We start from the raw sequence: 25,727 nt of genomic DNA on the forward strand, positions 1-25,727 counted from the left end.
TCAAGTGGAGAGGAGGCTTCTCGTCCTCCCCAAGGGAACCCTGCTCAGTAACATACCAAATGTCACAGAGGGTTCCAATTTTCCCACGCAAGAGCAGAGGTGCAAGCATCAACGCAGCTTAGCTTTGTTTTCAAAGGAAAAAGAGTTGTTTAGGAGGTGGTTTCATTTTATATTTCAGTATTTCCGTTATGAAAGGGTTCCTGTTGTTTTAGTTTTAGTTCTTAATTTCACCATAAGCAAGAGAGTCACAACTCAAGTGGTATCCTTGCTTCTCTCTCGCTTCCTTTCCCTAAAAGAGAGGAGGAGGTAGCTTCCAGTCTTCCAATGGGTCTTGCTCATCTCACACCTGACCTGCAAGGTGCGTGCTGCCAGCCAGGTGGAACAGATGCACCCTGAATAAAATGCTTGATTAGAAACCACACACTTTACTTAAAGGGGTGCCGACTGCGAACTAAGAGAGTTAACTGTATTGTGTTTACACCTTATCATGTGTGGCAGGCAGAAAAATGCGCCCCCCAAAGGTGCCCAACTTCTAATTCCCAAACCTGTGACTATGTTACATTCATGGCAAAAGTCATTGTGCAGATGGCATTAAGATTAAGGACTTTGGGATGGAGAGATTTTCCTGGATTATCTAGATGGACCCAATCTAATGAGTCTTTTTAAAAAGTCTTTTCTTTCTGTGGTCAGAGACAGAAAGATGGGATCACACAAGAGGAGCCAGAAGAAATGTCAGGCGTAAAAGGGACGAAATTTGCCAGTGGTGGCTTTGAAGACGAAGAAAGGGGTCACAAGCCAAGGAATACAGGCAACCTCTAGAAGCTGCAGCAGTAAGGAAATAGATTCTCCCCAAAACCTTCAGAAGGAAAAGGTCCTGCTGACTCCTTGATTTTATTCCAGTGAGACCTGTGTCCAACTTCTGATCTACACAACTGTAATATAAAAAAATGTGTGCTTTTGTGTATTTTTTTTTTCAGACAGTCTCGCTCTGTTGCCCAAGTTGGAGTGCAGTGGCACAATCTCAGCTCACTGCAAACTCTGCCTCCTGGGTTCAAGCGATTCTCTTGCCTCAGCTTCCCGAGTAGCTGGGATTACAGGTGCCTGCCACCATGTCTGGCTATTTTTTTTGTATTTTTTAGTGGAGACAGAGTTTCGCCATGTTAACCAGGATGGTCTTTAACTCCTGACCTCAAGTGATCCGCCCACCTCAGCCTCCTGAAGTGCTGGGATTACAGATGTGAGCCACCGCACCCCACACATGTGCTGTTTTAAGCATGAAATTTGTGGGTTTTATTACAGCAGGAATAGAAAACTAAAAGACTTTAGTTCCTGGAAGTGGGGTGCTGTTATAACAAATGCCAAAAAATGTGGAAGTGGTTTTGGAATTGGGTAGTGAAGGAGCTTGGAAGAATTTTGAGGAACATGGTAGGAAAGGTTTACGTTGCCTTAAACAGACCTGTTAATAGAAATATAAACAATAAAGACTGCTTGTGAGGACCCAGAAGACTGCTTGTGAGGAGCATGGTAGACAGAACATAAATAGCCTTAGAGAATATCTCAACTGTCAAGGACACAGGAAATCACAAATACCATGATTCTACAGCCCATTTGCTGCCTACTGTGCACCAAGCAAGTGGAGCTCCAAGGCAGGCAAAGGCCCTAACAACTCAGGGACAACTCTGTCACTCAGCAGGTGTACTGTATTGTCTGTTTCATCTCACGCTGAGAGTAAAGCCATTTTCCTTGCATGTCACTAATTTCCTAGCCCTGTGACCTGGGGCAGACCACCTCTCTGAATGTCACTTGGGGATGATCACAGTACCTGTGAGGTCACACATGAAAACTCACAGTACAGTGCCCAGTACACAGTAGGCACCAAAAATGTGAGCTATTTCTCTATCTGGAGAGAAAGAAGTGTGGGCAGGAATAGATCCTTCCTTTCTCCCACAGGAAAGCCCCCGAGGACTCTTCCCCCAAGGAAGACTTAGGGCCTTTGCATAAGGGAAGGAAACAGATGCAAATGTAGGGGATCCTCAAGAAGCCACATACATCAAAGGCAAGGTTTGGGGACCTAATGGGGTTATTCCAAAAGCAAGGGACATAGGTACTGAGGTCTGAGGAAACTGCCCTAGGCAACAGAGAAAGTAAAAAAGGAGGCTGCGTTGTTTCTTTGGGTGACTCTATTGCTGGAAACTTGCCCACTGCAGTCTGAGAACACTGGGCAGAGTTACTGTGCCACTGTCAGTGCCAACTTGGACAGGAAGTGATGTGGCCAATCCCACGGCTGCGAGGCCCAGCAGGAGGGGCAAAGGGGGCATCCTCAAAGAAAGACATCATTTTAAATTCTCTGGTCTGGCTTCTTACCTCAGCTTCCCCTCGGCCCAACCTCCACCCATCTCCATCCATGGAATTACAATACACAACTCAAATTAAAAGACTAATTGTTCCTACATGGGCAAAATTTTACACAAACTTATAGAATCTTCTACTTAAGATGAATAAACAGCTTTCTTATTGTAAACATGTTTTAGTGTTGGTGCTTTTATCAAGTTTCTGGGAGAAGCCATCAGAGGAAGAAAAAAGGCACTAGAAACATCTGATCCTTTCTGTCTCTTTACATCTGTACCCTTGACTATAAATCACAGTAATTCATTCCCCAGGATGAACAATCAATAGTTAAATGTCAGCCAGTAGGCTGCTGCATAACTAACAGGGGGAAAAATCATGCTAGGAGTGATCAAGATAAAACTAAGGGGCAAATAATTAAATAATTCTCTGCTGGTATGTTTCAAAGACGTATGTCTGCCAACGTGGTCCAGATTTTTTGCTTAAGAGCGGCATTTTCCCCTTTTCTTTCAAGAAAATCTCCTTAGGGCCTGCTGAAAAGATATCACATCTTACATTACTTTCCGTTGATAGTGAAATCCACAGCCTCCCCAGCAATGTGATTAAGGCACAAATTTTTGAGACCAAAGCACATGTACCCAACTGAGCACAATAATACTTTCAAAAAAAGAACAAGTTTCAAAAGTTCTTCTAACAATTCCATTGTTCAGGATTCACAAGCTGGAAGAACGTACATTTCTGCATTTTCTGAATTTCCACAAGTTGGGTCAGTCTAAAGGCTCATTCTTCACACTCCCACAAACTATTTATTACTCTATGCCCTTTCCAAGCAAATCAAGATAGGCAGTTATCAAAGCAGATGCATTATTTGGGTCCACCAGAAAACAGAACTGTTTCTGCCCACCCCTTTCTCCCAATCTGCAAGCCTCTGTTCATCCCTGTGAATAAAAATGCAGAATGACCAAAAGGTCTGGGTGACTTACATTATTCTCCTTATCTCAACATAAATGTGAAATCTGGGGGTGTCAGCTAGTCAATCTCCAGGTCCTCGTAAAAGATAATGTGCCTGGTGGTTTTGTTTTGCTTTTCACAAACATGGAAAAGCGGAAGCATGGCTTAGAGGCAACTATATAATGAACTTAGCTGCTGAAAACAAATTCCAGCCTACTTCCAGAAGATGAAAAACAACACATAATGCATAGAAACTGTTCAAAGCTCCCATGACCTTTGCATCTGTCTAACTCTATCAGGAACTAGAAATGCCACCTCAATTTTGACAGACTGGGCCTCCAAAAAACAGCCTCTCTCATCCTTGGCTTCTCACCCAGCAGCACCACCTTCAAACTAGGGACAGTCCAGATACCAGAGTATGATCCAGTAAAAACTATTCAGGATTCAGATAAGTCAAATAAAAATCAGATGGTCTAAGAGTGTTTTGGAGGAGGGGAAAATATATAAATAATTTTCCATTTTCTATGCCTGTCCAGGAGCACTAGGTAGTATTTAGACTGTGCCTGCCACTTTAAATGCATTATGCCTTACCTCATCTGTCCCCCACAAAAAGCCCAGTGATAAATTTTCTCTATGTCCATTCTTCAGATGGAAAAACAGACTTAGAAAGGTTAAACATGCCTAAAGTCACAAATTGGCAAATCTAAACTCTGTACCCACACTAATGCTTTTAACCTAGGCTTAATATCTACGATATACGGTGATTAGCAACAGATTCTAAAAACAGCTATGACCCCTCCAAATTGCCCTTGGGGTTCAATGAATTTTACTGAAAAAATTAATGATTATCTCCTTTTTTCAACAACCTTTGTTCAAAACCTCACACACTCAGCTTTGCCTCTGACTGGCAATAAGTCACAATATCTCCATGGCACTGGCTTCAAAGCAATGCAAATATTCAAAAGTGCTTTCCTCTTCAAAGACATCACTGCAGGACAAAATCCAATTCCAAAACTGTTCCGACCAGTAACATGGTGCCAGAGATGTCCCATTATCGTCTGCAAAACACCCAGCCTCCAAGCACAGCCACCTCCCTGTTCCCTCCTGCAGCTGTGTACACAAGGTTTATTATACCCCAATGGCCAGCTTTGCTTTCTTGCCAAGAGATAAGAAAAACAAGGTTGAGACCCTACTGCTGGTATGAAAATCTTCTATCCACACTCCAGAAATCTGGAAATGCACTTCTACATAATAAACTCAAGCAGTTTTACCCACTTCCAAGATATTCCAAAAACAGTGATAAAGGCTGTATTTTATTCCCAGGGTAAGGCTTAAGGGGCAAATAAGATGCTCAAGCCAAGTAGCTTGGTGAAGACTTTCATATAAGGAATGTTAAGCTTCTGAGTATCAACTATATGTCTAAATTTAAAAATAAAACAGTTAGAACGTAGAATGGTTGTTACCAGGGGCTGGAGGGAGTAGAGGGAAATGGGGAGTTAAGGGTTGAATGGGTGCAGAGTTTCTATTTAGGAAGATGAAAGAGTTCTGGAGATGGATGGTGATGATGGTGGCACAACAATGTAAACATACTTAACATCAATGAACTATACACTCAAAATGATAGAAATGGTAAAAAAACAGTGCTTGAGGCAGAAGAATTGCTTGAACCAGTGAGACAGAGGTTGCGGTGAGCCGAGATGGTGCCACTGCACTCCAGCCTGGGCAACAAGAGTGAAACTCTGTCTCAAAAAAAAAAAAAAAAAAAAAAAGACGAATGCTCTCAAACTCCTTTTAAATCTCTATACACTGTTATGCCTAAGTGGGGCCCAAGTCCCCTTTAGAGTCATCCAAGGAAAGGACTGACCACAGGGGCTCAGAGTGGCCCACAGATGATTTTACAGTCTAGTCTATAACGCCTCTGTGTTTGTGCTCATGTCCAATGAATGTTTTACACTTATTATCTTACAGGAAAAAAACAAGTTGTTGAAATTCCTCACTCATGTGCATGCTGCTTGGAGGCCAGGTGGATGTCTCAGGTGAGCATCTAGACAAAAGTTCTCTTCTCTCTTGATATCACAATGTAACACAACAACAATCTAGCCCACACACACACAACACACACACACAGAAGCAGCCACATTTTTTCCCAATATATGGGCTATTTCAGAGTAACACTGAGGACAGACGCCAGAAGGCGTTTTATTCTGCCACAGTTCAGAATAAAATGGTCTCTGGTTCACTACAGTCTCTTTTCTACATCTTAGGCAAATAAAGACTTTTTTCGCAGAAAGAAAGGCACTGATGCTGCTGTACTCCGGTTAACTACTGATGCTGTATTTTCATCACCTGAGACTGGACCAAGAGTTGCATCTCAAATGACAGAGAGTCCCCACAATCAAATCTCTTTATCCAACTCTCAAACTGAGTTTTGCTTTGCAATTGTTGACCTATTTAATTGCTTTTTCTCTTCCTCAAGCCTGAATGTTCTGATTTGTAAGCCGATCTTGATCCCAAATTAAGTACTACTTTACTTTTACTTTTTTGAGACAGGGTCTCACTCTGTCACCCAGGATGGAGTGTAGGGGTACAATTACAGCTCACTGCAGCCTCGACCTCCTGGGTTTAAGCAACCCTCGCACCTCAGTCTCCTGAGTAGCTGGGACTACAGGCACGCACCACCACATCTGGGTATTTTTTGTAGAGGGAAGGTTCTTGCTTTGTTGCCCAGGCTGGTCTCAAACTCCTGGCCTCAAGTGATCCTCCTGCATGGGCTTCCCAAAGTCCTGGAATTATAGGCATGAACCACTACACCCAGCCAATTAAGTACTTCTCACTATTGTTTTAGGATCTGTTTCCCCCTCATTGGAGGGATTTGAAAAAAAAAAAGGAAGCAAACCTTGAGTTAGAAAACTCTGACCTTTACCAGCCTAGGTCCCTAAACATTCTTTGAGTTACATAAAATATGATCAGTTTCCTTTAAAGTTTGCATAATTCATTTTTTAAAATTATTTTATTTTATTGAGATGTTGTCTCACTCTGTCACCCAGGATGGAGTGCAGTGCCACAATCATGACTCACTGCAGCCTCAGCCTGCCAAGTAGCTGGAACTACAGGCATGCCCCACCATGTCTGGCTAATTTTGTATTTTTCATAGAGACAGAGTTTCATCATCTTGTCCAGGCTGGTCTTGAACTCCTGGGCTCAAGCACTCCACCTTCCTGGGCCTCCCAAAGTGCTAGGATTACAGCCATGAGCCACCGCTCCCAGCCACATAATTCATTTTTAAATGCCACTACAAAACTGACAATTAACATCAACAATAAAATATTTAATACAAGCCCAATCCTCCCTAATACAAACATATTCTTAACAATTAGAATAGTGTCACAACTAAAACATGAATAGCTCAACATCACAGAGCTAGGCAGAGCAACACAACAGAAGTCAAGAAACAGAAGTCAAGAAACAGACACACAGGCATGGGGGATTTAGTCAGAGGGAAAATGGACTATTAATAAATGATTAGGAAAACCAGTAGCCATCTGGGGAAAAAAGTAAACTTGGATCCATATGTACTAAAATAAATTCAATATGGATAAATAATTTAAATATAAAAATATTAAAACTACAAAAGTACCAAAAGAAACCCTGGACATTTTAAAAATAATAATTTTAAGATTGGGAACGCCTTTTTCTCTTCATGATATTAAATCCAAAGACTTTAAAATAAGCTGCTAATAAATTCACCAACATGGAAAAATGTAATATAACCCGAGTCAAAAGATGAACAAACTGCAAACAACTCCAATTCTTATCACGAGGGGCTTATTTCCCTTAGGTATAATGTAATACAACTTGGTAACAGCCCAATGGCAAAGGATATGAACAGTTCGCAGAAACACAAATACAAACAGCTCTTTTATGAAAATATGCTCATTCTCCTAAGAGAAATGCAAATTAAAAACAGATGAGATACCATTTTTTTCTTAACAGATTGGTAAAGATTAAGAAATGTCATAACATACTGTACTGGCAAGGATATAAAGAAACAGGTACTTCCATACCTTGCCTGTGAGAGCGTAAGCACAGCTTCCATGAAAGGCAGTTGGAGTAATATCTGTGACAAGTACAAATGCACATATCCATTCACCTGGTAATTTCATATTCATCACACATGGCACTATCACGTATGAGCATAATATATGTACAAAATTACCCCTTGCAGCATTGTTGGATGTAGCAAATCAACAGGCAACTGATTAAATAAAATATGGAGTTTAAAACAATACTATGCCACTCTTTAAAATGATTTAAAAAAGAAACCCATACCTCTATATGGAGCAGTCTGAAGACACATGGTTCTATGAAAAAAAGATGCATAACAATATATAAAGTCTATTATCATCTGTGATTTAACAGGGAGAGAGAGTATGATCATATACACACACTTTTAAAAATATATATGAGGCCGGGCGCGGTGGCTCACACCTGTAATCCCAGCACTTTGGAAGGCGAAGGCAAGTGGATCACGAGGTCAAGAGATCGACACCATCCTGGCCAACATGGTGAAAACCCGTCTCTACTGAAAATACAAAAATTAGCTGGGCATGGTGGCGCCATTGCACTCCAGCCTGGCGACAGAGCAAGACTCCGTCTCAAAAAAAAAAAAAAAGTGTATATATATGTGTGTGTATATATATACATAAACACAGTTATCTCTGGAAGGAGGAATACCAGTTGCCTGTAAAGAGAGAATATGGTAGCTAGTACAGGAAGTGGGTGGCTTTTCACTATACACCTTTTACATCTTTTAAATCTGAGCCATGGGCCAGGCACAGTGGCTCACACCTGTAACCTCAGCACTCTGGGAGGCCAAGGCAGGAGGATCACTTGAGTCCAGGAGTTCAAGACCAGCCTGGGAAACATAGTGAGACCCTATCTCTACAACAAATAATAAATTAGCTGGACGTGGTGGTATGCACCTGTAGTCCCAGCTACTCGGGAGGCTGAGGTGGGATGATTGCTTAAGCCCAGGAGGTCAAGGCTGCAGTGAGCAGTGATCATAAGACTGCATTCCAGCCTGGCTTACAAATAAGATCCTGCCTCAAAGAAAAAAAAAATTGAGACATATTAGCTTGAAAATGGCATGGTGGCTCATGCCTGTAATCCCAGCACTTTGGGAGGCTGAGGTGGGTGGATCACCTGAGGTCAGGAGTTTGAGCCCAGCCTGGCCAACATGGTGAAACCAGGTCTCTACTAAAAATACAAAAATTAGCTGGGCATGGTGGCGGGCACCTGTAACGCAGCTACTTGAGAGGCTGAGACTGGAGAATTGCTTCAACCTTCAACCCAGAAGGCAGAGGCTGCAGTGAGCCGAGATCAAGCCACTACACTCCAGCCTGGGTGACAGAGTGAGACTCCATCTCAAAAAAAAAAAAAAAAAAAAATTATTTTTTAATTCAGTAAAATGGTTGTAAGGTAAAGCTGAGGAAATCCACCAGAAAATGGAATAAAAAGACCAAGACATAGAAAATAGGAGAGAAAAAGGTAAGATAATCAGAGGATTGCCCAGAAGGACCACCAACATTAGAAAATGCAAATTCAATGAAAAGAGGGAAAGTTATCTAAATATAATTTTTTAAATGTTCCAATAATTGAAAAACATTAAGTTCCCAGTTTGAGAAGGCCATTGTGTGCCCAGAAAAATGAACGCAAAAAAACCAATTAGAATACTTGGACAAAAAGAAAAATCCTAAAAAGTTTTTTTTTTTTTCCCCGAGACGGAGTCTCGCTCTGTTGCCCAGGCTCGATGGAGTGCAGTGGCACGATCTCGGCTCACTGCAAGCTCCACCTCCCGGGTTCATGCCATTCTCCTGCCTCAGCCTCCCCAGTAGCTGGGACTATACAGGTGCCCGCCACCACGCCTGGCTAATTTTTCTGTATTTTTAGTACAGACGGGGTTTCACCATGTTGGCCAGGATGGTCTCAATCTCCTGACCTTGTGATCCGCCCGCCTTGGCCTCCCAGAGTGCTGTGATTACAGGCATGAGCCATCGCGCCCCGCCCCTAAAAACTTTTAAAGAGAAGTGAGGGGAAACTCTATTTTTTTTTTTAATAAAAAGCTAGAACTTTAGGGAACAATCTCTTTAAAGTTCTGAGGGAAAAGGACTTTCAAACTAGAACTGTACACTTGGCTAAACTAGTAAGTGTGAAGGTAAAAGAAAAAAAAAAAGAAAATTTAGATATGCCAAATCTCAAGAAGACTATCTCCCTTGTAACCTTTTGCAGAAGCTGTTGGCCAATGCTCTTTACCAAGACCAGAGAGCAGCCGAGTGTAGTGGCTTACACCTGTAATTCCAGCACTCTGTGAGGCAGAGGTGGGCAGATCACCTGAGGTCAGGAGTTCAAGACTAGCCTGGCCAACATAGTGAAACCCCCATCTCTACCAAAAATACATAATTAGCCGGGTGTGTTGGCGCCTGCCTGTAATCCCAGCTGCTTGAGGGTCTGAGGCAGGAGAATCACTTCACCCTGGGTGGCGTAGGCTGCCGCGAGCCAAGATCGCGCCACTGCACTCCAGCCAGGGCAACAAGAGTGAAACTCCATTTCAAAAACAAACAAACAAACAAAAAACACACAAAAACCAGAGACCAAAAGAAACCACAAAGGAGGAGGATACCATAGTATCCAGGGAAGAGAAACAGAGAAGGTACAGAATGGCCTGGAAACTTCAGAAGGGACGCCTTCAGGAAGAAAGGATGAATGAACAGCTACCCTGAGGTGTGCAAACACACAGAAAGGAGGGTTAGGCTTCAGTTTGGGAATGACTCAGTGACAGGTACTTAAAACAAGCACTCAAAACAATGATTAACTCTGGGTGGGCAAAAGCTGTATGAGGAAGGAAATATTTAAATTACATGTCGTGGCTGTGAATTATTTCCAGTCTAAATAATACTATAAGCGTTATATATTAATCAAACAAAAATCATATTAATATTACAGCGGGAGAAGAGACGTGTTGGGGGAAGTCATAAGAGTTATATCTTCATCTTCCACAGTGTGAGGAAAGTAAATATCCAAAATTGAATTAAAAAAAATCAAGAAATGACATGATAAGCATGCTTTCTCAAGATACAGTCATTTTCACAGGTCTAAAGCAGTCAAATATCAGCATTTTCTTATGGTTCAACATCAGAAGATAGATGAGAGATTCCTCTGAGGAGAGGGAATCAGGTGGGAAAAGCAGGGCAGAAAGCTACTGTTTTCATGGACGGTTTTGTAGAACAACTTGACTTTTTGAAGTATGAGAAGACACGTACATAAAACATTGTTAAATTTCATTTAAATAACTTTTTGTCATTTTTAATTTTTTGTACAGAAAGGGTCTTGCTAGGTTGCCCAGACTGGTCTTGAACTCATGGCCTCAAGCAATCCTCCAGCCTCGGCCTCCCAAAGTGTTGGGATTACAGGCACGAGCCACCACACCCAGCCTTAAAATCTGTCCTAGAGCCAATATTCAAGGGTTTTTCCCATATGAGAACCAATGATGGTCTTATGTGTGCTGCTCCCATAATAAAAGCCATATTTCAAATCACATCTAAGTCTAAGACTTCTAGGTCTACTGCTGCTGGTGCTGCCCACCAGCTCCTACCTGTGGGCTGGGGAACAGTCATTGCTCTGCCGTCCCGTTCTCTGGGAGAAATGCCTGAGAGACAGCACCAGGATCACACTCCTTGAAGACTTCAGAATTTTTCAGGTTTCTCATTAGCTCCAAAATTTTTATAATTGTAAAGTGACTAAGATCACAAAATAAAATCAGAATTCCTACTTTTGTGTTCTCCAAGAAAGGCCCCATTCTCCTCAGAGGCAGAGAGGGATACATGTGGGTTTGCATGCAGAACTCAATTAAAAGCAACCTGAATAAGAAACAACTAATTTGTCAATGGCTTCAGGTAACCAAATTTCAGAAACAAACTGATCCTTTATTTTAGAAATTTTAGAAAAATATTGATCCTTTGGGTGACAAATACAATTTGTTTTAAAACTAACTGTGCAGTTTTCCAAGAGGTCCTTGTGAAATCCTCAGTTCCAGTTCTAATGGAGAAACAGCAGCCAGGGGAGCAGGGAAACCAGCCCAACCCTTGCTGCTTATTCTCCTAAATCACAGGGCTAACATCACCACATGCCTCCTTAAATAAAAATGCAACACTTATTAGAGCCATTGACAAATCTAGCCAGCTCAAAAATATGAAATTCTATGGCTTTTTGTATGCCTCACTTTGGGAAGCCAAGGCAGGCAGATCACTTGAGGCCACGAGTTCGAGACCAGCCTGGCCAACATGCTGAAACCCATCTCTACTAAAAAAATACAATAATTAGCAGGGCATGACAGCGCATCCCAGCAATCCCAGCTACTCAGGAGGCTGAGGCATGAGAATCGCTTGAACCAGGGAGGTGGAGGTTGCAATAAGCCAAGATCATGCCACTGCACTTCACTTCAGCCTGGGCCACAGAGCAAGACTCTGTCTCAAATAAACACACACACACACACACACACACACACACACACACACACACGTATGTATACATATTCTGTCAGAAATCAGGGTCCTTGGGTTTAAGAAGCAAGAGTTGGCTGGGAGCAGTAGCTCACGCCTGTAATCCCAGCACTTTGGGAGGCCAAGGCGGGTGGATTACCTGAGGGCAGGAGTTTGAGACCAGCCTGGCCAACATGGCGAAACCCCGTCTCTACTAAAAATATAAAAATTAGCCAGGTGTGGTGGCACACGCCTGTAGTCCCAGCTACTTGGGAGGCTGAGGCAGGAGAATGGCTTGAACCCAGGAGACAGAGGTTGCAGTGAGCTGAGATTGGTGCAGTGAGCCACTGCACTCCAGCCTGGGTGACAGAGTGAGACTCTGCCTCAAAAAAAAAAAAAAAGCAGCAAGAGTTTGGGATTGACTAACCAAAGCAATAAAGCAATAGACAATAGTAGTTTACAAGCATGTTAATACCTGTATAAGTGAAATTCAATCAAACAGAAGCCTGTAGAGAGACAGGATACCCAAAATTACTATTTCAGAACACTGATCAAAACCAGTAACTAGCCGGGCACGGTGGCTCACACCCATAATCCCAGCACTTTGGGAGGCCAAGACGAGCAGATCACCTGAGGTCAGGAGTTTGAGACCAGCTGGCCAACATGGTGAAACGCCGTCTCTATTAAAAGTACAAAAATTAGCCGGGTGTCATAGTGGACACCTGTAATCCCAGCTACTTGGGAGGCTGAGGCAGAAGAATCGCTTGAACCTGGGAGGCGGAGGTTGCAGCGAGCTGAGATCGCAGCACTGCACTTCAGCCTGGGTGACAGGCCAAGACACAGTCTCAAAAACAAACAAACAAACAAAAAAACCCCACAATAAGTGACATACTACTTGAAACAATGGTGTCAACCTGGCCAAAGCTAAAATAAAACCAGCCATAAGCTAAGATAAACAAATCTCTGTAATAAATGAATTCTCTTCCTTTGAAGATTGACTTGAATTCTTATATACCATACACTCCCAAAAGTTACTTGAAAAGTCAAACAATAAAAGGCAGAGTTATTGTCAAGAAAAAAACAACAAAAAACTACAGAACGACTTAATCAAGTAAAGGCTGGGGAAAGGGGAAAGGAAGGGAAGGGTTGTATTACTTCACCAGCAAGTTGAAGCCAATCACTTTCACAACTGACCATGACACTTAGTTCCTGGCATCCTGGTAGCCAAAGCAGAAAAGGGAATCAGGTAAGTTGGGAGTCCCTGTTCATCAAGGAAATAAACGTTTTCCTAACAGTGAACTGAAATATATATTTCCTCACATAATGGGTTCTGAAGAGCATAGTAAATCCTTATCAGCAGCTCATTTAACAGCAAATACCTATTTAAGTGTCTTCTGCGTTTCCAGTTCTGTTCTAGGAGTTCGATGTACCACCAACCAGCAAACCAGCTAAAGGTTCCTGCCCTGGAAAAGCCCATATTCTACTGGGATATGCTGAAAATAAACAATAAATATAATAGGTAAATTCCATAATAATACTGGTTAATTTTTGATATGAAAAAAAAAAAGAAGAGGCCAAGCGGATTAAGAGAGACCTGGAGTGCCAGAAGACAGGTTATAACTTTGAATAATCACAGCACTGACATGGTGACATCTGAGCAAGGACCTCACTGAGGTGAGGACAGAGCACTTCAGCCACAGGAAGGAGCCAGTGCAAAGGCCCTAAGGGAGGCAATAGGGATACCTGTGGAAGAGCAGAGGTGGGGGCGAGCACAGGAGAGGCTACAGAATAACAAGTGACCGGGCAAGGACAGCCATGGAGTTCACTGTAAAAACTTTTCCTCCCATAGAAACAAGGAGCCAACAGAGAGTGTATGCAGTGCCACAATGTGACTTTTGTTTTTAAAAGATGGCTGTTGAGAATGGATTGCAAGCGAAGCAGAGAGTCCAGGTATCAGGCTAGTGCAGTAATTCAGGTGAGAGAGGATGGCGGCAGTGGAAAGAGGGAGGACGACACAGATTCTACATATATTTGAAGGTGGAACAGGATTTGCTACTGAATTAAAGGTAGGGTGTATGAGATAGGGGAGTGAAGATGATTACAAAGTTTAGGAGTTTTACCACTAGAAGTCTGTGGGGAGAAGGAGTTTGGGGGAAATAAGAAATTCTGTTTGGGTGACGTTGAATTTGAGGTGGCCACCACACACTCGGGTGTAGATACTGGGGAAGGAGTTGGACCTTACAGAGTGGAACTGGAGAAAAAAGTCAGAGCTGGAGACCTAAATGTGATAATGATTGGAATATCAACCACACTTAAACCAACGAGAGAAGATGAGGTCACCACGAGAATGAGTGTCTACAGAAAAGAGATCAAGAACTGAGACCTTACAGATGATCATGTTTTGCATTATCCATCAATACAACCAAAAGGCTAACATTAAGTCAGGCAAGGCATTTTCATGGGAAACCACAGCTCAGCAGTGCAGGCATTTAGCTTTTGGGCCAATTCTGGCTTAATTCCCATGAGCTGTCAGCACCAAGGGAGGAGTAATGAAGTGAAAACCAGGGTAGGTCAGAGGCTGGTGGTCAGGAGAGCACAGGCAGGCACACATTGCTAAGCTTAAGGAGTGCATTAGAGTTTACAGAATTATATTAGATACCAAAGTCACTCATCAGAAAATACTAACTTAAAAACCCAAAAGTCAGCATGAAGTCCCTTCCAGATCTGTCCCTGCAGAAGTAACCATTATGGTCTTTGCCTTCTGCCAGTTCAACCCCACTCTGGGTCCCAGGCCTGGAGAACGAACCCTGGGGTACACCAGGACCCCCTTCCTCATGAGCAAAAGGGCTCAAAAAGAATGCCTTTCTCCAAGTCTCGGCACTGAGACAAAGTACTGAGTACCCCCAGTATGCCACAGAGCGTATGCTCTGCTTGTGAGAACCATGAAGGAGACTGAGTGCGCACAGAAAGGAGCGTCAGGAGTGCTATCTAGCTGTGTGTATGTGCACTCCCCCACACAGAGTCCTCTTAAAACTTTTAACTGCATGAAGGAACCATGATATATGTATCTGTACCCAACCTTGGTCCAAAAACACTTGCGGCATCTTTCAAAACTAGATGTAACTATATTTACCTTTAATTTAAAAATAAATAAATTCAGCAAAAGGGAAAACAGAATCGTAAAATGAGACCTAAATTAGTAAATAACCATCATGAAATTCTCCATTTCTTTTTAACAGTGGGATATAAATTTGGTCAAAGCAATGAGGAAATCACAATCTCTTACAATATTTACATTATTCAATAAATCAAACATTTTCCCAAGAAATGTGCCAACATTTTCTAATACCAAGGCCTACAGCAACTTTTCTAACAGTTCTCCAAAAAAGGGCCACTGAGAGAGGCAAAAGGGATGACCATGTATGAGCTGCCTGTGGCTGTTTCTTAAACTCTTCTCTATTTCTAAATAATGGAAGCTGAAGACATAGTAGACGTTCATTCAATAAAAGACGCTGGGCCAGGCACAGTGGCTCATGCCTGTAATCCCAGCACTTTGGCAGGCTGCGGTGGGTGGATCTCCTGAGGTCAGGAGTTCGAGACCAGCCTGGCCAACATGGTGAAACCCCATCTCTACTAATAATACAAAAATTAGCCACGCGCGGTGGCGCACACCTGTAATCCCCAGCTACTCGGGAGGCTGAGGCAGGAGAATCGCTTGAACCCAGGAGGCAGAGGTTAAAGTGACCCAAGATCACACCATTGCACTCCAGCCTGGGGGATGAGCAAAACTCTGTCTCCAAAAAAAAAAAAAAAAAGAATCTGGAGGAAAAAGAAAGTACAGAATTCCAAGTGCCCAGTGTTTGATGAAATTTCATGAATGAACACCATCTCCCAAAAACAAGTTTTCATTAAGAGTTGGAAGCAGGTTAAGAGCTCAGGAAGAACCCCAAGTGCAGCAGTCTGACACCAGCTGAGGCTTGGTGCACCTACTTTAAAAGTCAACCAAGAAGAAGAGACTTCAGCTTTCTCATAAAAATTACAGAATCTACCTAAGACTCTTGCCTAAGTAGATGGCCCCCACACCTCATAAAAAGGAGTGTGAGGGTGAACATGCAGAAATGGCCAAGATCCCCCACAAAAAGAATCTCAACATGTAGATGGTGAATAACCAATTGAGGCACAAACGTTCTGTTCCTCACAGCAATGTATGATTATATTTTGTCATCTTGCTTCAAAGAATTCCGATTTCATATCTTTTATATAAGACAGAAATTTCCTAGTAAGAACATCAGCAACAGTTCATCAGTTTCATTTTTGAAAGAAAAATACCAAGACAGACTGATGAGGCCTTAATAAATTTTATTTCTGTCAAAAGGCCCCATCTCTACCCTTCTCTTGACAGTAGCATCCACTTTTAATTGGCTGCCAAAACCATATTAAATCAGGCAATTAAACAAAAATCATCTGACCAATAGGATACTAACAATGCATGGAAAATCAAGATATAAAAGTCAAGAGAGGAAGAAGTGTAATTTCTTGATTAAAATACAGATCTGGAGCCATGGGAAACAACTAATGGAAAGTTACCAAGTTGTTGGTACAGCTCTCCAATTCATAAAAGATTAATCAGTCCTGTCCAAAAACTAGACCCTGTTTTCCATATCTAGGCAGATTTCTGAGGCATAATCTTTTCAAAATAAAACCCAAAGTATAGATTTAACCAATTCTAAAAACTATTTCTGAATCAGAATACAGGCCATTAAATTTTTTTGAGTTAAATATAGTCTTCCATTATGGTAGATTATATTGTTTTCAATTATTCGCTAACCTCCCTGAAAGAGGATTCTATACCCCATTGTCACGTGACTTATAGCATCTCCAGATGGAAGAATTAATCGCACTTCTCTACCACATTGCTGGCAGGCCTGGCCATATGACTTTCTTCAGCCAAGTGAAGGCGAGTAGAAGTGACACACAAGCAGAAGTGCTAATAACTATGAATGAACTGGTCATTTCCTTTTTAATTTTTATTTATTTTTTTGAGACAGGGTCTCACTCTACCAAGCAGGCTGGAGTGCAGTGGTATTGATCACAGCTCACTGCAGCCTTAACCTCCCCAGGCTGAGGTGATCCTCCCACCTCCACCTCCCAGGTAGCCGGGACTACAGGTGCGTGCTACCACACACGGCTAATTTTTGTATTTTTTGTAGAGATGGGGTTTTGCCATGTTGCCCAGACTAGTCTTGAATTCCTGGGCTCAAGCGATCTATCCACCTCGGCCTCCCAAAGTGCTGGGATTACAGGTGTGAGCCACCGCACCCAGCTATGGTCATTTCTTTTCTTACCCTCTGCCATAAGTATGTCCCAGAGTGGAGTGGCTCATTAAGTCTAGAAATTAAAATATATTGTTTTAAGTCACTGAGCATAACTAGACTAATATGAGTAATGAAACCACTTCATTTTTAAAGCTGTTTTAATGATCAATGGAATGGAATGAATGATCATTAAGTTTTTGCCTTATAAATGCATGCTTTAAGGGGAAGAGAAAAATCTAAATGACTTGTTTGTCTGACCTTTAGAAGACCTTATTGAGAACAATAGTGGGTTCAAAGATGACAAGGTTCAACAGCTCACCATTCCAAAGGCATGTAATTAATCTCTAACTGATGGAGGATAAAACAAAGATCGAGGTTATAAACTTAACTGGCATACCAGTCTGCTGGCAAAATAAGGAAATGTAATTGTCTGGGATTTTATGAGAGGTCGAAATCATTCCAAAAAGTCCAGGTTCTTCTTTAGCTTTTCAGTATTAGGCTCTGCATGGAAATCTTACCAAGATCTGAGGATGTGAATAGTTTCACAAATGATTGCTTAAAAAAGAACTTGATGAAAATCACTAGACCTCTCAAACTTTTTTCTAGAAGCCAAAGAAAAACAACACCCAAAGTTAAGACTTCTCTCATAGCTACTCCTATGAAAATATACAAGAATTAAAAACTTAATTTCTGAAGGAAAAATATTCAACACTACCTTTTGCAAATTTGTGGCAGATCCTGACAAGTTGGAAGTCCAGAGAAACTCAGAACACTTACTAAGTTAAGGCTGATAGATCTTGATATCCAGAGGCTGTCGTGAGAGCGGGCTTTGGGGGAAAAGACACAATTATAAGGTGCCTAGTAAAAGTTGAAAGACACTGGGCGCAGTGTCTCATGCCTATAATCCCAGCACTTTGGGAGGCCGAGGCAGGCAGATCACCTGAGTTTGGGAGTTTGAGACCAGCCTGACCAACATGGAGAAACCCTGTTTCTATTAAACATACAAAATTAGTCAGGCGTGGTGGTACATGCCTGTAATCCCAGCTACTCAGGAGGCTGAGGCAGAAGAATCACTTGAACCTGGAAGGCGGAGTTTGCAGTGAGCCGAGATCATGCCATTGCACTCCAGCCTGGGCAACAAGAGCGAAACTCTGTCTCAAAAAAAAAAAAAAAAAAAAAAAAATTTAAAGACAATGCTAAGAAACTCCATATAGGCTTCATGGAGTTGTGGTTTCCTACAAGACTTGGGTCCCTGAGCCTGCCTCTACCCTTTACTTCCTGCCAGAGTTCCATCCACCTCTCTTGTTCACTGTATGTCATCTAGGGTCACTGCCCTTTCTCCGCTCCTCTAGCCTAAAGTAAACAAGGTGGCTCTTTGAGGACTTTTCCTAGGGAGTTTTATAGTCAGGAAATACTACATCCTAGGTCTTCCTTCATCTTCCTCCCAGCTCCTCCTCTTTACACACTTAAACACCACAGAATGACAATATTAATATTTCTTTCCAAACACAAAGAAGCAAAGAAAACATACATCTCGCAGGAAATAGTAGAGTTTCGATTCTAGAACCCATGCTCCGAACCCATGCTCCTAACCCCTCCCCTAGATCGAATCAGATCCCCTTGAAGTGTCTGGCCGAAAAATATAGGTAAAAAGCCAGGAAGAAATGGTAAAGTAAAAACTGCCCTGGGTCACTGGGGGTCAAGGAGGGAGAAGGGGAGGCTCAGGATGACACAACCCAGCCTGGGACCTGAGCTTAAATACAGACTTCAACATGTGAACAACTGCTTTAAGCCAGGACTCAAATCAGATGGGCCTCAACAGGTAAGCACAGTTATCTGGTCAAACTGGATGTGAGGTCAGAGGTTTACAACACTTCTTTTGAAAAGTTCCCAAGAAAATGATGCATAAACTATATTAACTTCAAGCCCCTTTAGCAGTGTTTCCTCCTTTTGCTATCAAAGTTGACAGAGCAGGAAAGAGTGACGGTTTTTTCCACAGTACTAAGGCTACTTTATCAGATCATTTGGGGATGGCTAAGAACCCTCAAGGTTGGCCGGGCAAGGTGGCTCATGCCTGTAATCCCAGCACTCTGGAAGGCTGAGGCAGGTGGATCACCTGAGGTCAGGAGTTCAAGACCAGCCTGGCCAATAATGTGAAACTCCATCTCTACTAAAAATACAAAAATTAGCCAGGCATGGTGGGGGACTCCGTAATTCCAGCTACTTGGGAGGCTGAGGCGGGAGAACTGCTTGAACCTGGGAGGCAGAGGGTCCAGTGAGCCGAGATCACGCCACTTTACTCCAGCCTGGGTGACAGACTGAGACTCTGTCTCAAAAAAAAGAATCCTCAAGGTCTTATTACTCATTCTTAACCTCAAAAGGTGAGCCACCGGCACACCCTTCCCTACAACAGGCAGAATTGAGCCCAGACATATTATCCCCACTCTTTCTCAGTAAGAGATGCTTACCTTCTCTAGAAAGTGTGAAAAAGCTCTATAGGCACATAGGATTTCACTAAAGGAAAAAAAAGGCTTCCAATTAGGTTTCCCTATTTTCCCATGAATATCCTAACGGTAGGCTTTTGTTTCCTGAGGTTGGCTAAAATAAACCTAAAAAAGAAACAAAAAGAAACAGTGTTCTTTATTAGCCTAAAAACTAATCGAAACCGTCCGGACAAAACACAGCTTGCAGCCGGGCCACAGTGGCTCACGCCTGTGATCCTAGCACTTTGGGAGGCCAAGGCAGGCAGATCATGAGGCCAGGAAATCGAGACCATCCTGGCCAACATGGTGAAACCCTGTCTCTACTCAAACTACAAAAATTAGCTAGGCATGGTGGTGCATGCCTGTACTCCCAACTACTTGGGAGACTGAGGCAGGAGAATTGCTTGAACCGTCGGAAGTTGCAGTAGCTGAGATCACGCCACTGCACTCCAGCCTGGGCGACAGAGCGAGACTCTGTCTCAAAACAAAAACAAAAACAAACACAAACAGCTTGCTGAATTTTGGAAGGATAACTAATAGCTCCCTCGTGGCTCTGAGCCCACCAAAAAACACAAGAGGGATGTGTGTGTGTGTGTGTGTGTGTGTGTGTGTGTGTGTGTGTAGAGGGTGATGAAGAACAGAAACCACACTCAGATGCACACCTGGCAGGGCATCTGGGGCCAAACCTCATTAGGACAAATTTCTTCGTAACCCAAGTGTTCAAACTTACACTGATGGAGGCATGAAATTCCTAATCACCTGAAGGACAGGTACCCCCCAGCGGGCTGCTAAGCCACTATAATGATAACTAGTGAATCAATAGCTTCATGCAGATCTGACAGCCTTAGTATGCTACTGATAAAATGATCCATATTCATTCAACAAATATTTTTGAATGCCTATGAAGTATAACCTAGTAACTCCCCTCCCACCTGGGCACATCATAAAAGGCCTTGCTATTCCTCAAGCCAGTGTCTCTGCACTGCACTTCCCACCCACATTTCTGTCATTCCCAGCATTACGAACAATTTTCAGATCCCACTCTACAGCCAAAACCGCTCCCCTTCCCTCCCCACTGACTCTAATAAAGACCCACCAGAAAGAACATCACTAAGTTCACATGATCTCATTTGGGAGCTAGCCCTGAATTCCCTAAACTTTAAAAAAGTAAAAATAATATACAACTTTCATCAGCAGTTATTTGAATTGCTTCTCCCAACTGTTTCATGCCAGAGCTGAGAAACTGTGATAAATTAAGCAATCTTCAATCATGTTTCTCAACCACCTTTTCTTGACAGGAATTCAGCAAACTTTCCTCCTACTCCTGAAGTATAACTCCAAAAGGAGTTAAAAGTTTGGTGTCTCTGGAGGCAGAGAAATCTTATTCTGCCTCCAAGGTCAGAAGCCTGAATTCTCCAAAAACCCTTTAGATAATCTGACCCAGGACATAGTCTTGCCACCAAGAGGCCAAACAATACCTGTAAGTACCTTACAGATATTTAAGACCACCTTGTGTCTGTTCCGTGATCAGCAATACACCAATAATATTTAAGGGAAGATGGAATATATGCACAGAAGTACAAAGCTAGATGACAGCTGCATGTTGGATTCCTAAAGAGGCATACAGGTCTTAAAAAGAAACAACTGAGAGGATAAAATAGGTGCCCAGAATAAAAGCTAAAGGAAGAAATTTCAAAATGTCAACAGGAAATAAATCAAAACGAACTCAAACACATCAAACCACATGTGAGGTTTCCTTGAAACTATGCATTTCATTTGCTAAGAAGTGACAAAAACTTAACAGCACTGCCATCGAAGCCTCACAATATATAGCTTATCCCTATGTTAATAATTGCCCTTTTACCCTTTAAAAAATGGTGCATCAGGATCTCAAGTTTTCTTTTACATTTATGTGGAAATTTAATTCCTGGAAACTATAGAACATGATTCAAATTCTCCTATAAAAATGTCAAAGTGAAAGGCAAAAATAAATAGATTGATTTAACAAATTAGAAAAGTTGAAAGAGTAATACAGCATGAGCAGTTTCATCCTTTAAATACCTTAATTCTCAGAACTAGTAGAGTTATCCATAAACTTCTGTTCTTTAAATTTTTATTAGAAGTAAATTCCTTGAAATACATCTCTCATAAAACTAAAAGAAAAAAACACATTAAAGGAGTGTAGAGAAACAGAAAAGCTAGAGTGCTTAAAGAACTGATACAATGTCTCTAGATGAATTCTTTAACTGGCTTTTTTTTCTTTCTTTTTTTTTTTTTGAGACAGAGTCTCGCTCTTTCACCCAGGCTGGAGTACAGTGGCACAATCTGGGCTCACTGCAAGCTCCGCCTCCCGGGTTCATGCCATTCTCCTGCCTCAGCCTCCCCAGTAGCTGGGACTACAGGCGCCCGCCACCACGCCCGGCTAATCTTTTGTTTTTTTTTTTAGTAGAGACAGGGTTTCACTGTGTTAGCCAGGATAGTCTTGATCTCCTGACCTCATGATCCACCCGCCTCGGCCTCCCAAAGTGCTGGGATTACAGGCGTGAGCCACTGCACCTGGTCAAACTGGCTTTGTTTTTCTACTTTGCTATGCAATAAAATAAACAGTATGAACCCTTTTTGAGGTGTTCATCTTCATTAGTCGTCTAGGGAATCAATAACACACGTTTACCAGATTAGCTAAAATAAGACAACAGACAATAACAAGCACTGTGGTGCAACTGAAACTCATACACCACTGCTGGGAATACCACTTGATAAAACCACTCTGACGGTACCTACTCCAGTTGAACTGCACGGCCCAAAAATTGCACTCCTAGATATATATCTAACTTAAATGTGTAGCTATATTCACCAGAAAACACATACAAAATCATTCATGACAGTACTGTTCATACTGGTCCAAAACTAGAAACCTAATGTTCATGTACAATAGGATGAACAGCAGTATATTCACATGATGGAACACTATACAGCAATGAGCATGAACCCATAACCACATACAACATGGATCAATCTCACAAATATAACATGGAGAGAAGCTAGACACAAAAGAGTACATGCTCTGTGATCTCAGGTACATAAAGTTCAAAAACTGACTAAATTGATCTATGATATTAGAAGTAAGGATACCCTTGGGGCAAGAGTTGTGACTAGAAGGGGATATGACACCAAGATGGTCAGATTGGTCTGTGGCTCCATTTGGGTAAAGGAGATGAGGGAGTATTTGGCAGAAAAGTGGGCTGAACCATCTCGTAACAGGAATAATCCCATCCCCTAAAAAGGGCTACCCTGAAGCTATTATTTTTATAGGAAAAAGCGGCTCTATTGAGATGAATAGGAAGGAAGGGAGGGAGGGAGGGAGGAAGGGAGGCAGGAAGGGAGGGAGGGAGAGAGGAAGGGAGGGAGGGAGAGAGGGAGGGAGGGAGGAAGAGGGAGGGAGGAAGAGAGGAAGAGAGAGAGGAAGAGAGGGAGGGAGAGAGGAAGAGAGGAAGAGAGGGAGGCAGGAAGAGAAGGAGGGAAGGAGAGGAGGAGGACAGAAAAGAGAAAAGGTGAATACAGTATTTATGTTTCATTTCAACTTTCGTTCTTTGAGACGGAGTCTCGCTCTGTCACCCAGGCTGGAATGCAGCAGCGTGATTTTGACTCACTGCAACCTCCACCTCCTGGGTTCAAGCAATTCTCCTGCCACAGCCTCCCAAGTAGCTGGGACTACAGGTGTGCACCAGCAATTTCTGTATTTTTAGTAGAGATGGGGTTTTGCCATGTTGGCTATGGCTGGTCTTGAACTCCTGACCTCAAGTGATCTGCCTGCCTCGGCCTCCCAAAGTATCTACTTTTGTTCTAATTGCTTTTGTTCTATTTTTCCCCAAGGTCAAAGGGTGAACCAGTCAGAATTAACAACAGAAATGTGAAAAAATTTAGCCACAAATATTATGCAGATATCAAACACAAATTTACATTCTTGCCACTAACCAAGTCAAATTTTATTAATAAGACAAGTATCAAAAGAGGTTATATCTGCAATATACAATGAATGCAAACCAACAAGACTAGAGGTTCTTATATGTTTCTTGGATGATAATTATAAAAAGCGATTAGTTATGTGTTCTGAGAGTTAAACTAAGCCCCATTGCTCAATTATATTAACTAAATGAATCCAAAAAAAGAAAAAACCCAAAACACCTCCAACAGAGTTACAGGACTCCTGACACTCTGTTTCCAATTAACTGATTGCTTTGGTAATAAAAAAAGCAAGAGAGCACTTATTTCTGACAGCACATCCACATACAAACACTCAACTCAACCATGTGTCTGTAATAAGATTCTTCATTGGTGAAAATATCATTTGCTTCCAGCATTCATAATTGAAATGCAAAGTGCAGGGAAGGAAAAGGCAAACAGGTATCTGAGTTTAAAAGCCAAAGAGAAAAAATAAAAACTGTCAAATTATGCCACCTGCTAGGCTCACAAAGAGGACACGCTCATAGGCAATTCCCATTTTTAGTGGCTGGAGTGTTTTAACAAGAGCCTCATTGTCAAGCCTCCACCATTTGAAGCTGTTTTTCTGCCGTGTTCCTCCCCGACATCATACCTTTAAACAAACCTGAGTTTTCCATATCTCTACGGCCTGGTAAAGAATGGACTGCTTTATTTTAAATCAGAAAGGTAACCAAAAGAAGACAACTAAAAATAATAAGGCAAAAATAATAAGATATCTAATAAAAACCAGGAGGCAGAGAGAAGAGGAAAGAGAGGTGTGAGGGAATATAAATTCCACTTCTTCCTTAGCAGGAAGTTAACAGATACCGTCAAATTTATGAACTCAAGCATAGACTGGCAGTATGTTTTATACTGCAAATTCTTTGACACTCCCATCAAGTGGCAGGTCGATGTCCCCTCTTCTTGAGCCTGAGCAAGTTTTGTGCTACAACCAATAGTTTGGCAAAAGGCAAGTTATTAACTTCTGACAATATGTCATAAAAGGCCATGAAGCTTCCAACTGGTTTGCCCAAGGTGCTTGTAGCAGGGTATGATGGTTAATTTTATGTGTTGACTTGGAGGATGTTTTTGGATGAGATTCACATTTAAATCAGGTAACTATGGGTAAAAGAGACTGCCCTCCATAATGTGGGTGGGCCTCATGCAAACAACTAAAGGTATGAACTGAACAAAAAGACCAGCCTCCCTGAGCTGGAGGGAATTCTCCAGCAGACCTCCTTCAGTCTTCTAGACTCTCCTCGTCTCCATCTGTTGGCCCACACTGCAGTATTTAGGACTAGCCCGCCTCCAAACTGAATAAGTCAATTCCTTGTTTTAAAAATCTTGTGTGTGTGTGTATACATACACACACACACACACTATTGGTTATGTTTCTCTGGAGAGCCCTTAGTAACACATGAGGGAAGCCTGCTGCCACACAAGTTCAACTACCTGGAGCCACCATGCTGAAGTCACCATGAAGACATGTAGTTGCCATGAAGACAAATGAAGTCAACATGTGTAGGTGCTCTGCTCAACAGTCATTGCTGAGCCCAGCATTCCAGCTACTCCCACCAAGGCAATAAGTCATGGGAGCAAAGCCTTTTTGGACCCCGTGGACCAGCACATCCACCAGCTGGGTACCAGGGAATGACCTCAGTCAACACCGAAAGCAGTAGAATCACCCAGCCCAGCCCTGCCTGAATCCCTGACCCACAGAATCCAAAACACCATAAAACAAATTTTTGAGCCACTAAATTTTGGGGGGTAATTTGCTAAAATAACCACTAGAAGAACTAAAAACATAAACAGCAGTTATCACACCTAAGCCAAGACTGTAGCTGAGTTGGGACCAGACAAGAATGATGAGTTTTGTTTTTATTTTAAACCCTTTGTTGTTTATATTATTTACACTATGTGTGAGTATTAGAAATTCTATAATACAGAAATTCAAAAATTAAGGGAATAACAGCAAACATGTTTAAAACTTACTGTATACCAACCACCCTTCTAAGTGTTCTTGAGTCTGGACAGGTTAGTGACTGCCTCAACCAAAAGAGTTGGTTTTAACTCATTCAATCCTCACAAGAACCCAATAAAGGAGATGCTTTTAT

The 25,727-nt window shown here is 42.1% G+C and overlaps 1 protein-coding gene across 12 annotated transcripts in view; it reads right to left on the reverse strand.

Moving 5' to 3' along the window:
- The window catches only part of KANK1 (KN motif and ankyrin repeat domains 1), a 242,537-nt gene that overhangs the window by 209,314 nt on the left and 7,496 nt on the right, over positions 1–25,727 (reverse strand). For 4 of the 12 annotated variants that reach the window (XM_055350714.2, XM_055350720.2, XM_055350712.2 and 1 more), the window contains exon 2: positions 13,214–13,327. The exons of the other annotated variants lie outside the window; for them this stretch is intronic. The gene's annotated coding sequence lies outside the window, so the exon portion shown is untranslated. The remainder of the gene's footprint in view (positions 1–13,213; positions 13,328–25,727) is intronic. 12 annotated transcript variants of the gene reach the window in all.

The sequence above is a fragment of the Gorilla gorilla genome, chromosome 13, assembly GCF_029281585.2.
Source record: "Gorilla gorilla gorilla isolate KB3781 chromosome 13, NHGRI_mGorGor1-v2.1_pri, whole genome shotgun sequence".
In the NCBI taxonomy this organism is placed as follows: domain Eukaryota; kingdom Metazoa; phylum Chordata; class Mammalia; order Primates; family Hominidae; genus Gorilla; species Gorilla gorilla.